General features: G+C 43.5%; 1 pseudogene across 1 annotated transcript; it reads left to right on the plus strand.

Moving 5' to 3' along the window:
• The first annotated feature begins 1,192 nt into the window (after nucleotides 1–1,192).
• LOC310965896 (E3 ubiquitin-protein ligase TRIM35-like) lies at nucleotides 1,193–9,469 on the plus strand (annotated as a pseudogene). The gene is made up of 5 exons: nucleotides 1,193–1,245; nucleotides 7,781–7,970; nucleotides 8,459–8,547; nucleotides 8,809–8,900; nucleotides 8,954–9,469. The product of its transcript is annotated as an E3 ubiquitin-protein ligase TRIM35-like (transcript).
• Nucleotides 9,470–14,468: the final 4,999 nt, after the last annotated feature.

Raw genomic sequence — 14,468 nt, forward strand, 5'->3', positions numbered from 1 at the left:
GGAGGTGGGTCGATCGTCGTGGTTGAAAGACGTGGGTCGATCATCATGGATGAAGGACGTGGGTCGATCATCATGGATGAAGGACGTGGGTCAATCGTTGGGTATGAAGATAGTGGGTCGAACATCGAGGATGACGGACATGGGTCGAACGTCGAGGATGAAGGTCGTGGGTCGATCGTTGGGGATGAAGGACGTGGGTCGATCGTTGGGGATGAAGGACGTGGGTCGAAAGTCGAGGATGAAGGACGTGGGTTGATCGTTGGGGATGAAGGACGTGGGTCGATCGTTGGGGATGAAGATAGTGGGTCGAACGTCGAGGATGAAGGTCGTGGGTCGATCGTTGGGGATGAAGGATGTGGGTCCATCGTCGGGATGAAGGACGTGGGTCGAACATCGAAAATGAAGGACGTGGGTCGAACATCGAGGATGAAGGATGTGGGTCGAACGTCGAGGATGAAGGCCGTGGGTCGATCGTCAGGGATGAAGGATGTGGGTCGATCGTCAGGGATGAAGGACGTGGGTCGATTGTCGTGGATGAAGGACGTGGGTCGATAGTCGTGGATGAAGGACGTGGGTCGAACATCGAGGATGAAGGACGTGGGTCGATTGTCGTGGATGAAGGATGTGGGTCGAACGTCGAGGATGAAGAACGTGGGTCGATTGTCGTGGATGAAGGACGTGGGTCGAACATTGAGGATGACGGACATGGGTCGATCATCGAGGATGAAGGTCGTGGGTCGAACATCGAGGACGAAGGAAATGGGTGATTGTCGTGGATGAAGGACGTGCGTCGAACATCGAGGATGAAGGAAGTGGGTCGATCGTCGGGGATGAAGGACATGGGTCGATCGTTTGGGATGAAGATAGTGGGTCGAAAGGTCGAGGATGAAGGTTGTGGGTCGATCGTCGGGGATGAAGGACGTTGGTGGATCGTTGGGGATGAAGATAGTGGATCGATCATCTGGGATGAATTGTGCGAAGAGGGTTGAGGTTTGTGAGGATGCCACACCTGCCCGGGGAGCGGGCCTCAGAGGGGGGTTCCACCTTGATGCGTGTTCATCAATCCCCAAAACTTAATTGGATGAGACCAGAATGGACTGTTTGGATATCGCTTTTTGGGATGACCAAAGACTGGAGACCAGAGACTGGAAACCAAAATTGCTAAGACGAACATACTTCAAGAGTTGGGATGATGGGGGAGAAGATGTATCCAGCACGTAGGGTCTGGATGACGGGGATGAGGAGGTCAGCTGCCGAAGGTGAGTGATATGAGGGTTCTGTGTTGCGTAGGTCTGATTAACACGTTTATGCAGGGGTGAAATGAAATAGAGGGGCTGCTGCTCCGGCGAGCTGTTTGGAATAGTATATGCAATTATTTGTAGAGTAGCGCTCCGTATTTCTGCATGTTGACTCCACAGAAAATAAGCAGATGAAGAAGTAACGTGACGCTGACAGCTACAGCAAAGAGGCTGAAAACAGTAACCAAAATATGAGATAGCCGTGTATTGCCATATTTCTGCTGAATGACACTCACAGGACTTGATTTTGACTGGTGGGCTGATTTTTATTCAGCCGATTCTTCGCTGCGGAGCCGAATCAACGATAAGACGAGACATTACCGTTCTGTTGTCTGTGGATTTCATCATTATTTACATGTGTTTTTAAATCAATCTGTTTGTACACCAAAATGAGCTCTTCAGTTTGCGTTAATGTGGCACAGTTTATATTTAAATGCATTTGCTCAGCTGTTTTCTTTTAACAATATATTTCCAGATACAACCGTTAAAACGTATATCTGCAGAGTAGTCTTAAAATAGTAGAATTTTTTTTTTCAGAATTACAGATAACCCCAACTTGTTTTGTTTTTAAAAGAAAAAAGTGCTGGCACTCAGGTGGGTTTAAAAAGTTAAAAACCCTTTATGTTATAGGGTATTTTATTGGTGTAAAAAACACCAACGTGTGTCGGCCTGCTCCTTCCTCAGGGTGCAGAGCACCAGTGGTTTGAGGGACTCCAGCAGCTCCGGCGATACTGTTGTTTCATTTATTTATAATTTGAGAATAAATGCATGAGATAATCCGTTGGTAGGCTAACGTTTTTCAAACTGTTGGTTTGCGCTGTGTTCTTCAGTTGGCCGTTGGTTTTACGGCCTGATTAAAACTGGATATCATTTTTAAAGTTGCTGTTTTTCATGTTGTTCAGCAATGCACATATTACACAGAAATAGGTCGCTGATCAACTCAGAATATAACATATGCATGTCCTTTTTTAAGCTTCAAGCACAATGTGTATTCTCAGTTTAAATACTGAAAATTGTGAAATAACAAATGTTTTATTTTGTCTTTTCTTTGTCTTTCTTTTCCCATTTAATGCTGTAGGCCCGTGGTTGAACCTGTCTATCTGCCATGACGATGTGAAGCCACAGAACTGGAGGATCTCAGTCGTTGATTTTTTTCTTTACTGAGATCTGCTGTTAAAGTCATACTGGTCATAGTCTACTGTAGATGTGCGGGGGCTGTTGACACAAACGTCATGATGGTACATAGCTCATCAGCCCGAGCAAAGGATCGAGAAACTCTGGGCAGCAGTTTCGGTCAAGTCCCTTCTTTAAAAAATGTATATCATAGTGTATTTTTCTTTTTCTCTTGTAAATGACGCTTTTGCTTAGAAAATGGAAAATAATGAAAATGGCAATATAAATAAAGACATTTTTCTCCATCTCTAATTCACTGAAGAGGAAAACTTAAATGATTTGCAACCAGCTGACTCGAGTCAGACAGGCGGGTGAGCAGCGTGCTCCGTTCACCTGCTACTGTAGCTCTGTTTGTGTAGCCGACTTCAACTTAACCTAAACTAATTCTGCGTTGTGTACAATGATGAGTCGGAGACAACTGCTGCCTGGCCTGCCTAAAGGGGTCTTTATTCAGGATGCAAACACATCAAATATTAGTACAGCGAACATGAAGTCTGTCCCAATATACAGTCCTCTCCCCAGCAGGGCGAATCGCAGACTCAAAGATCATGCTGATGACACTGTCATTAAAAGTAAACATTTATACATTGTGATCGCACAGTAAAATTGACAAAATCTCCACAAAAGCTTTTCTCCCCTTAGGTGGCAAGGTTTATCTTTTTTTTATGAACAGCTAAAACAACAGCATACAAGTGCTCATTAAACATATAAATTAAATTAAAATACATTAAAATAAATACACAAAAAGAGAGCTCACACCTGGGTGCAAACATCAAATATTAGTACAGAACATGAAGGCTGTCCCAATATACAGTCCTTTAAACCACAAAGGGACATGAGCGCCAAATGAGACTTCATCATACAACAAAAACCGCCGCACTAGATACAAAAGCACATTTACGCACCAAACCGATACTGTTTTACTGTTTTAATCTCTGTGTTTTAGCCTTCATGCTTTTATTTATTTTTATGGCCTCATGTCTTATGCTCTTATGCTTTTATTTTCTATTTCATGTTTTAGCCTCGGTGCTTTTATGCTTTTATGTTTTAGTCCCTCGTGTTTTTAGCCTCCATATTTTAACCCTTTACTGTTTTAGGCAACAGTTTTTAGTCTCCAGTGTTTCCTCAGGGGGCCTAAAGGATTGGGAGTTGTCTCTGGTCTGGCCGCGGGGGGTGCTGTCCCGTGGACGGCTCCGGCCCGGGCAGCTAGAGGGCTCTGCACCTTGGTGCGGAGGCTCCTGTCTGCTCGGGTTGGGGTGGTCTCTGTGGCGGTGCTACCTGTGACCTTGGACTGGGATCTCTCCCGGTGTGGTTGGCCCCCCAAAGGTAGCTTCCTCTAGACTCCTCTGTACCTCAGGTCTCGCTGCCCGGCCATGTCTCTGTAGTAACAGCTAGTGTCTGTGTAGGTGTGAGTGTGTGTGTCTGTGTGTCAGCGTGGCTGTGTGTGTGTGTGTGTCTGCATGGCTGTGTGTGTTTATGTGAATGTGCGAATGAATGTATATACATTTGTGTGTGTCTCTGTGCATGACTGTGGGAGGGTTGGGTTCTTTTAACTTTCTTCTCCTGATTTTATTTGATGTTTCTCTTTTTCTGTACATCTCTGTAACTTGGCACTTTGCGATACTTTTCTGTATGAAAAGCGCCATATAAATAAAGTTTGATTTGATTTGATTTGAAAAGCACATTTACGCACCAAACCAAGCGTCTTTATGTCAGTTAACAACAACTGCAACCTCCAAGGAATATTATTTACATCTTCGTTTCAAGTTTCCCTGTGTTTTATCACTTTTATAATCGTTGTAATTCAGAGCACTGTGCGTTCTTACCTCTCCCCAGCAGGGAAAATCGCAGACTGAAGAGAAGAGCGGGAAATAACAGGAATTTACCTCACAGGTCACTACGGGGTCACACAACCAAACGTATCAAAATAAAAGCTTTCAAAACAAATATGCATTATACAGACATAAACAAAGGATAAATAATAAATAAATGACCTCAAAGGATTACTGGTGAAATATATCTTGAACACCGGTTACATTTGCAAATTGCACCTGGACGCTGCAACGTTATTTCCAGTGAACTGCGATGACACTATTCTACTGTAGGCGACTGTGGGGGTTGTTGAACAAAAGGTGCTCGGTGGAGCAGTGGCGTGCAGGTTACTTGTTACAGTATGAGCGACTCTTTCTACATTAAATTAAGTTCTCAGTAAATCATAGGTTACAACAGGCATTTTTATGTTTCTCTTGTAAGACACGCTCTTAGAAAATAGAGTATAATGAAAATAGCAATATAAATAAAGAATATTGTTCTCAATTATTGTCTTTCTCATCCAATTTTTTGCTATATATATATATATATATATATATATATATATATACTATTATATGTATATATTAGTTCATTGTTAAATATGGCTGTTGATTCATGACATCATACTGATAACTGTGCTGCTCATTTGACTGTTTATCACTGTACAGTTTGTTTAGTACATTAAAACGTACAAGAAAAGAAAGCAGTTGTTAATTTAATTCTCAATTTCTTAATTTTTTCCATTTCTTTTCTCTCAAAAGAACAAATAACAAGTACTGTACTGGAAATGCTAGATCGATAAGCAGTATGGGTCAATGCAGTAGTATCGTTCCCTACTCGTTACTCCAATTTAATTTCTACTGTTTTCACGTCTTGTAATTGTTCAAAAAACACACAAAAAAATGTATCCAGATAATTCGTGCCATCCGCATAGAGTGAATTTAATTATGGTTGAATGAGAAGTATAAATATATACCATTCTGACACCCTATTAGTTGTACGCGATCCACATCCATCTGAACATCACACACATCACACACACTCCCAGGAAACCGCAGACCTTGGAGTATGTAGCCTGTTGCAACACAGTCTCACAACCAACACGTCAAAAACTGACGCTTGGTCAGGGGCCTTTGGCGTTGGGTGTGAGACTGTGTTGCCTAAAGGATGTCTGTGGCAGACTCAAGAGAACTGGAGTGAAATGTCCCAACAAAGCACCAGTTGGTAACCAGGAGGACCAGCCAACCCTTCTGCATCCCCGGCCGTACTTTGAAGATTTTTTTTTAAGTGGTTGGACCCAAAAACATGTTCTTTCGAATGCGCTTCAAGCTCTGTGCACCCAAGTACGACAAGCGATGGCTTTCAAAAACTCAATAACTTCACATTAACATTTTAATATAACATGACATGAACATAGTCATTATGGCCTTTAGACCAAATCTTTAGGGGGAGGTGGGGGAGTGCACTATTGCAGCCTGGTATCACAAAAAGGCGTGTGGTGGCGTGCTATTTATACGCCCTCCCATGAGACCACGTTGACTATTGGCCCCTGTGGTGTGGCATTTGTCCTAATGGCATTTTTTTCCCTTACGTTACTTTTACTTTTATACTTTAAGTAGTTTTGAAACCAGTACTTTATTACTTTTACTTGAGTAGAAGGCTTGAGTTTCTACTTCTACAGAAGTATTTCCAAACCCAAGTGTCTATACTTGAGTAATAAATGTGAATACTTTTGACACATCTGACATTCACCTCGTGATTTCACATACAGATGCACACAGATAATGTGACTTTGCATCAAAACACAGCATTTAAACTCGAGCAACACTTGTAGAATACAGAACAACTCATTTTGGTCCGTGAACTTCATCAGGATCTTGGATGATTGAGTTCTTCTGTGTTAGGGAAGAATTAATTGTGATGCCAGCAAAGAATTCAAAGTGACAGAGTCCTGAATGCCTTATCGGAGCGGCAGTAGTTCAAGTCCCTGTCCGGACAATGTATGGAGCGTGGACTGGTGGCTGGAGAGGTGCCAGCTCACTCCTTGGCACCACCAAGGTGCTATTGAGCACCGAACCCCAAACTGCTCGGGGCGCCGGTCACTGGCAGCCCCCTCGCTCTGACATCTCTCCTTAATTGCATGTATAGGTCCTGTCTGTGCATGTGTGTATTTCGGGCCTGTGTGTGTAACATGATTAATAATAAGAGTGAAAAATATGTATTTCCCCGTTGCGGGATAAATAAAGTTATTCTTCTTCTTCTTCTTCTTATGCTGAGAGGAGTTTATTCATTCTTGATCAAGGAGAAACAGAAGAGTCGTCAACACCAAGTAGTGTGTGAAGCTCAAACAGCAAAGATCAGAAGGTGGACCGAGACAGCAAGAGATGTGTTAACATTTCATTGGCTATAACACATAAACATGACATTAAGGAGGTGACAGTGATTGTTATCATTTAACCAAGCAGCTGTATCTTGCAGCCTGCAGGGAGTAAGATTGAAGGCGCCAAGGGAATCTTGGCCATGGGTGTTCCTCCGAGAGTCTTGGGGAGATTAACTGACACAGAAGTAATCTAACAGAAGTGCTGTAATTAAGAGCTGTTCACTTCAGAGGGAGTGATCATTAACACACAAACTGTCTAGGGAAAATGCAATTCCCCCTATCATTCAGCATAGTACAAGAATTTTACCTCTTCAGACTTTTTACCTTCCAAATTTTGAAGTAGATGAAGTTATGCCAGACATCCCTTATCTACTTCAACTATTCTTTGTCATAGTATTTGTTACCAATTCTTACTCTAAACACCCCAAACCAGGGCCTGCTTATTTGATCAGACATTATTTTATTTGAAAGCTAAAATCAAGGTACAAATGATAAATGCAATCATAAATAGAAGGCTAAAAGTAGTTATATGTGAACTGTATTTAAAGCCACTTTTTAAATCAAACACAATCTGCTATGTGAATAGTATACAACACAGGAATCTCATCTCATCTCATCTTCAGCCTCTTATCCGAGGTCGGGTCGCGGGGGCAGCAGCTTTAGCAGGGGACCCCAAACTTCCCTTTCCCGGGCCACATTAACCAGCTCTAACTGGGGGATCCCGAGGCGTTCCCAGGCCAGTGTGGAGATATAATCTCTCCACCTGGTCCTGGGTCTTCCCCGAGGCCTCCTCCCAGCTGGACGTGCCTGGAACACCTCCCTAGGGAGGCGCACAGGACAACTAATCCCTGGTATGTACAGTTAATAGCTGAGCAAAAAATAGAAAGGGCATGAGAGAGCTAAACCCCTTACCTGGATCCCCCGAGGTAAACCAAGAAGTAAAGGTTATTGTTGTTTCACTGCGAGGCACAGACACAAAGAGAAAACAATATTCATCATCTGATTAAACTCACAACACTGCAGAACAAGCAGAACAGGGAGTAGTGGATGGCATCTTAGCAAAGAGCGAACTTTCTTTTTGAATTGTGTGCCTGCTGTGTTTTCCATCTTCACTCAGAGAGAAACTGGTTTCACGTTGTGAGGACGATCTTCCTTATGTGTACAGCTTCTGTAAAGACTGTCTGCAGAACCTACAGGAGCGTCCAGTTTGTAAGAGGAGGTCTGTAAGGAGTGATCCACCTTATACTGGCTTTAAAGAACCTGTGTCAGTCTTTCTTACAAGAGAGAGCTCAGAAGAAAAGAAAGCAGTTGTTTATTTAATTCTCAATTTGTCAATTTTTTCCATTTCTTTTCTCTAAAAAGAACAAATAACAAGTACTGTACTGGATCGATAAGCAGTATCGGTCAATGCAACACTCCACCTCCGCACCACACCAACGTGAACCTTTCACCACCATTGTTGTTGTTGTTAAATGTCCGCGCATGGTCCGTCCTTCTATTTACATGTCCGAACAGGCGGACATAACGCTACTGCCGTGGGGCTCGTGCTCGTACACGTGCGCACGCTCTTGCTCGTACATGTGCAAACGGCTCCGCTAAAGCCCACCTCTTTCAAGCGGGCCATGGACGGTCCGCTGGCCGCAGTTGAGCGCGGAGCGGGTGCACTCACATGGCTTAAAGGTACTAGACTTTAGCTGAAAAAACGGTTTTGGCCGCGGCCAAAAGGACAATGTGATCACGCCCTCAGAGAGAAAATGGCTTCACGTTGTGAGAACGATCTTCCTTATGTGTACAGCTTCTGTAAAGAATGTCTGCAGAACCTACAGGAGCGAGTGATCCACCTTATACTGGCTTTAAAGAATCGGTGTCGCCCTTCTTACAAGAGTGAGCTAAGAAGCTTCAGCAGAGGCCTGAAAAACCTTTAAAACTTAGGATAAATAGCTACATGATTTATAAAGCACATTTATGCTCCCCAGTAGATCATTTTTTCCAATAATCAACCCTCATGTCAACTGTGCATGCACACAATCATGATCAAACTTGCACACTGTTGACAATTACACAGCACATTAATGCTTCTCAGAGGATGAACCCTCTTGATTATGATGACCCTGTGACATTGTCTGACACACCGTCCTTTTGTAGCTCAATTGATTGTAGCAGATGAAATTGATGAGTCTGTGTTAACTCACAACGATAATATAGCCATGATGGATGTGATGAACAAGAAAACTCAGGTTTTTAAGAGTCTGACAACTCATTTTTCTAATAATCTGGTGAACTGATTAAGGAGATCAAGGAGCAGTTTAAGAAGCTGCACCAGTTTCTAGAAGAGGAAGAGGAGGCCAGGATCTCTGCTATGAAGGAGGAAGAAGAGCAGAAGAGTCAGGTGATGAAGGAGAAGATAGAGGCTCTGAGCAGAGAGATAGCAGCTCTCTCAGACACAATCAGAGCCACAGAGGAGGAGCTGAGAGCTGAAGACGTCTCATTCCTGCACAACTACAAGGCTGCAGTGGAAAGAGTCCAGCAGCGCCCCCTGCTGGATGATCCACAGCTGCTCTAAGGAGCTCTGATAGACGAGGCCAAACACCTGGGCAACCTGACCTTCCACATCTGGGACAAGATGAAGCAGATGGTCTCCTACACTCCTGTGATTCTGGATCCAAACACTGCTCATCAAGAACTCCTCCTATCTGAAGATTTGACCAGTGCGAGGCGTGAAAAGAGGCCAAAGTTTCTTGACAATCCAGAGAGGTTTGATAACTACCCCTCTGTCCTGGGCTCTGAGGGCTGCCCCGTGCTTTAGGGTACTTTAGGGTCCCCCCTTCCTCTCCCCCCGCGGCCCAGGCCTGTTTGTACTCACACTACCTGGGCCTTGCTTGAATGCTTCTTGCCTGTCTATACGTCATCACACCGTAACACATCATCACACTTGCGCACGCTCATGCCCGTACATGTTCAAATGTATGGTATGGTTGCACTCACACTGGTCAAACAAACTAGACTTTACCCGTAAAACCTGTTTGGGCACAGTACGAATGGACAGTGTGAGTGCGCCCTAAATGGATCTTGAGGTGAGGTTCATAAGGTCAAGAATGGCCTTTCAGTCACAAGAAGTCCTTTAAAAAAATTAACATTTTCATAACAACTGGGCAATCATTATCTGCAGTTGAAGATTGTGAGATTGAACAGCTACTGAATGGGCATTGTGGTGCACATGATTTGTCAACTAGCAACCAGTTTGCTTTATACTTGACACCAGTAATATACATAATAAGCTGTTATTTTTAAAATCTTTGTAAGTATTTTGTTTATTTTATTGTACATGCTCCCTTCCTTGCCCTGTGATAGACTGGCGTCCTGTCCAGGGTGTACCCCTCCTCACGTCTGATGTCAGCTGGGATCGGCTCCAGCCCCCCGCGACCCGGATGGGAACAAGTGGTTGAAGATGGATAGATGCTCCCTTCCTGTACCCCCTCCATATCTTTAAAGGTTGTTGGTCTTCTTCACTGCTCTCATAGATATGACAGATATGACACTGTTCTTGGACTGCACCGCACTCCTGTCTGAATAAATTATCAACAATCTAACTGAGTGATTAATTCAGTTAGTTCAACAGATTGTATAGATTTAGGATGCAATTTGGCCATGGTCAGATGATTGGATGGGCGTTATCAGTTGCTTCACTAGATCACTAACATAGATATGAGGCTATGGCCCTAATCTACCTCCTAGTTTTCCATCTATTCTCTTATAAAAAAAAAAGTCAACGGTGACTTTTTAAGTTAAGTTTCTTACATAATGATCCTTAGTTTTTTTTAACCCAAACCACAATATTTCCCGACACATAACCACGCGGCCTAACGGCAATAGTTACATGTGTAGCGATGGCAGTCACCCTCTGAGCCTACTAGTAGGTGTAGGAGGCCCCTTCTAGCCCATATCTATGGGGGTGATGACCGCTGATTATTGATATTTAACGGAGTGATGATGTCCAAATTGGGTGGATTCACACCGATGTCTAGGGACCCAGAAGTTTTCCAATATTCAATCTTACTGTTTGTTATATGACAGTTGGAGATATTCAAGGCTGAGATGGACTTGAAAGTCTCCTGGGTGGAGAGTTAGGGCGCACTCACACTGTCCGCCTGTACCGTGCCCCGGGCTTTAGGGTACTGGTCCCCCCCTCCCTCTCCCCCTGCTGGCTAGCCCGTTTGTACTCACACTACCTGGGCCTCGTGCAAATGCTTCTTGCCTGTCCATACGTCATCACACCGTAACACGTCACACACATTGATTGACAACATAGCGATGCATCGCTTTGTTTACAAATCTTTCCAGATTTTTTGTGCGTCTTGTCGACTGTTTTTGAATATTTTCATCGACCAAATCTGCAGTAAACACTCCACCTCCGCATCACACCAACGTGAACCTTTTGCCACCATTGTTGTTGTGTTTAAATGTCCGCGCATGGTCCGTCCTTCTATTTTCTATGTCCGAACAGGTGCACATAAAATGACGTCAGAGCGGCCGTAGGTGTCATACTCGTGCCTGTACACGTGCGCACGTTCGTGCTCGTACATGTGAACACGCTTTACAAAAGCCCACCTCTCTCAAACGGGCCGTGGACGGCAAGCGTACTGCAGCTAGGCGCGGAGCGGTTGCACTCACACTGGTCAAACGCACTAGACTTTACCCGTAAAACCTGTTTTGGCCCGGTAGGGAAGGACAGTGTGAGTGCGCCCTTAAAGACAAAAGTACGAGTCTAGGAATATAAAAACCTGGACCGCCTTTGGTCTTCTGCATTATGTCTAGTGCATGCACTATACATTGTGTAAATGTGCAACTGGATGATTTCAAGATGTATAATAAAATACCTGTTGTTCAAATCAAACTAACTTGAACAGACTGTCTGAACACAGAGCTTTCACTTCATATTCTGTTCTGTAGAATAGTAAGTATTAGCGATCACACAGCTTTAGGTGTTTTGTGAAGCTTTGTTCCCCTCTCCTTGGCTGCTCGTCCTTGTCAAATTGCATTATGGGCAGCAAGTTGGCTGTTAAAGGTGACGACGACCCGCAGAGAGCTTCAGGTTATGTCTGTCAGTAGCTTGAGAGATTTAACCTGCAGCTGTAATCACGATCGACATCAACAGCAGCTTCCTCCTGCTTCCTGCTGTGTGCCAAAGTGTGTGAATTGGACACTCACCAATCACGCTACTGGTTTTTCCTGCGGGCATAACAGAATATATGTGAGGGTTCAGAGAGGATTTACAACATTAGGTAAAGAAACATTTCAACTGTACAAATGCATAATGTCTAGTTCTTCATGTTGTACTATAGCTTATTTCTTGTGCCCTGCATCATTGCCACATCATTACACAATGACGCTCATGGAGGGAATTAAACTGTTTCCTACAACTGAAGACTTTTGTATCACCTCTTAAGCAGATATATTAACAGGTATTGAGAAAACTGAAATAGTACTGATAGTCATGGAACAATTTTACAACTCAACAACTGTAGAGATGTCCTAAAAAGACCCAGGGTTGTTACCATCATCAGTTCACAGTGGTTTACAAAGCCATTCATTCTTAAGCCAACCATCCCCAGCAACAGGAAAAGTTAAGATGCCGCAAATAATACTTTATTTGAAACCCCACTCACCTTAAGCCAATTTCACTCCACATTCATTCTTCAAGAGACAAAACCCAGCACTTTGTCTCCAACAGGCCTGTGGTTCAACAGTGAGACCCTGATCTCTGAAACACACAGTGAGTCTCACTTCAAGTCCCACATAAGCACTGAGCTTCAACCGCCTCCGTCCATCCTGCCTTTCCTGCTGTTCTCCCTCCATCTGAATAAAACATGCTACTGAGTCAATTTAATTTAAAACCAAAGCCGAACAAGTGAAAGCAAAAAAAAAATACTGGCAGAATTTTTAACTATGTTGGTTTGCTGTTTCCATCTTGTATGTATTGTACCGATCAGAGTGGGCACCTCTGTCCCTCTATCATAGCCTACTCTACAGTATACAGCATTTTAGGGACTGCACAGTTGCATATAGTCAATTCATTACTAATTAATTGCATTTAATTAGCTTTAGTGAGTACTTGTGTGGTTTGGTGAATAAATACAGTATTGACAAACTGTTATGGACCAGTGACCTGTGTGGGACATTACACACTTCTTATCTTAGCCTGGTTCCAGTCCTCTTCTGGGCGGCAGTAGCTCAGTCCATAGGTGACTTGGCTGGGAACCGTAGGGTCGCTGGTTCAAGTTCATGTGTGGACCATGTATGGAGCGTGGACTGGTGGCTGGAGAGGTGCCAGTTCATCTCCTGGGCACTGCCAAGGTGCTGTAGTTCAAGGCACCGAACCCCCAACTGTGCCGGTCACTGGCAGCCCCCTCGCTCTAACATCTCTCCTTAATTGCATGTATAGCTCCTGTGTGTGTGTGTGTGTGTGTGGTACACACCAACTTACAGAAATGTGACAGCTCCTTGGCCTCTGACCTAACTTTCATTTGGTTGCCTGGGATCTGGGGAGTGGCTCATCAGGAGAGATGGCTAAGACCTGAGTGTGTGTGTGTGGGTGTGTGTGTGTGTGTAAGGGTGCTCAACTATATAAATGGGTGTCGGAGGATTAACTCGCTCTCTCCTCTTTGAGTTGCTGGTTTGTTTGAGCTTTGGTTATTTAGATTTTTGTTTCATATACATACATGCACACACACACACACACACGCACACACACACACTACAGACATCAATGATGAACTCACTAACATGGTTAATTTAGTTTATGTAAATAATGTAATGTTTGCTACTTTAAAAGTCATGTATGGTCTCCGTATTATGCCATGCCTTTGAGCCAGGTCATGACAGAAATAAAAACTCGTCAATCGACACATTTCTTTTCTCTTGCGAGGACAGGAATAACAAGTTACATCATTTATCTGTTTTTAGCAACCAGCGCTTCTGTGTCAACAGAAAATGATGACCGTGGTATGAATATGAAATAAGAAAATCCTTTATTACTCCTACAGTGGGGAACTTTGCAGGATCACAGCAGCAAAGGGGGGATTGTAATAACATCATTTTCAGTAGAAGAAGAAGAAGAACTTTATTTATCCCGCAACGGGGAAATTTAATTTTTTCACTCTTATTATTAATCATGTTACACACACAGGCCTGAAATACACACATGCACAGACAGGAGCTATACATGCAATTAAGGAGAGATGTTAGAGTGAGGGGGCTGCCAGTGACCAGCGTCCCGAGCAGTTGGGAGTTCGGTGCCTTGCTCAACAGCACATTGGCAGTGCCCAGGAAATGAACTGGCACCTCTCCAGGCACCAGTCCACGCTCTATACATGGTCCACACATGAACTTGAACCAGCAACCCTACGGTTCCCAGCCAAGTCACCAATGGACTGAGCTACTGCCACCCAAATGCAAAAATATAATTAAATAAAAATGCAAGATGTAAAATGTAAACTATAAAAATCACTCAAATGTAAAGAGCTACATATACAGTAGTAAGCAGACTGAAAGGCTTAATGCAGTATTCACACTTTTGTACATATAGCTGCATGCTCTTAATATGGGAGCACATGTCCACTTGGAAACTAAACAAAATGAAGGAAAATGGATGCATGGTTAGTTCAAATTATACTAAAGGAGAAGAAGAAGAATTCCTTTATTCGTCCCGCAATGGGGAAATTCAATTTTCACTCTATTTTTTCATTTCACACACACACAGGCCCGATATACACACACATGCACAAACAGGACCTATATACATGCAA

Source organism: Echiichthys vipera (assembly GCF_963691815.1).
Source record: "Echiichthys vipera genome assembly, chromosome: X".
NCBI classification, from domain to species: domain Eukaryota; kingdom Metazoa; phylum Chordata; class Actinopteri; order Perciformes; family Trachinidae; genus Echiichthys; species Echiichthys vipera.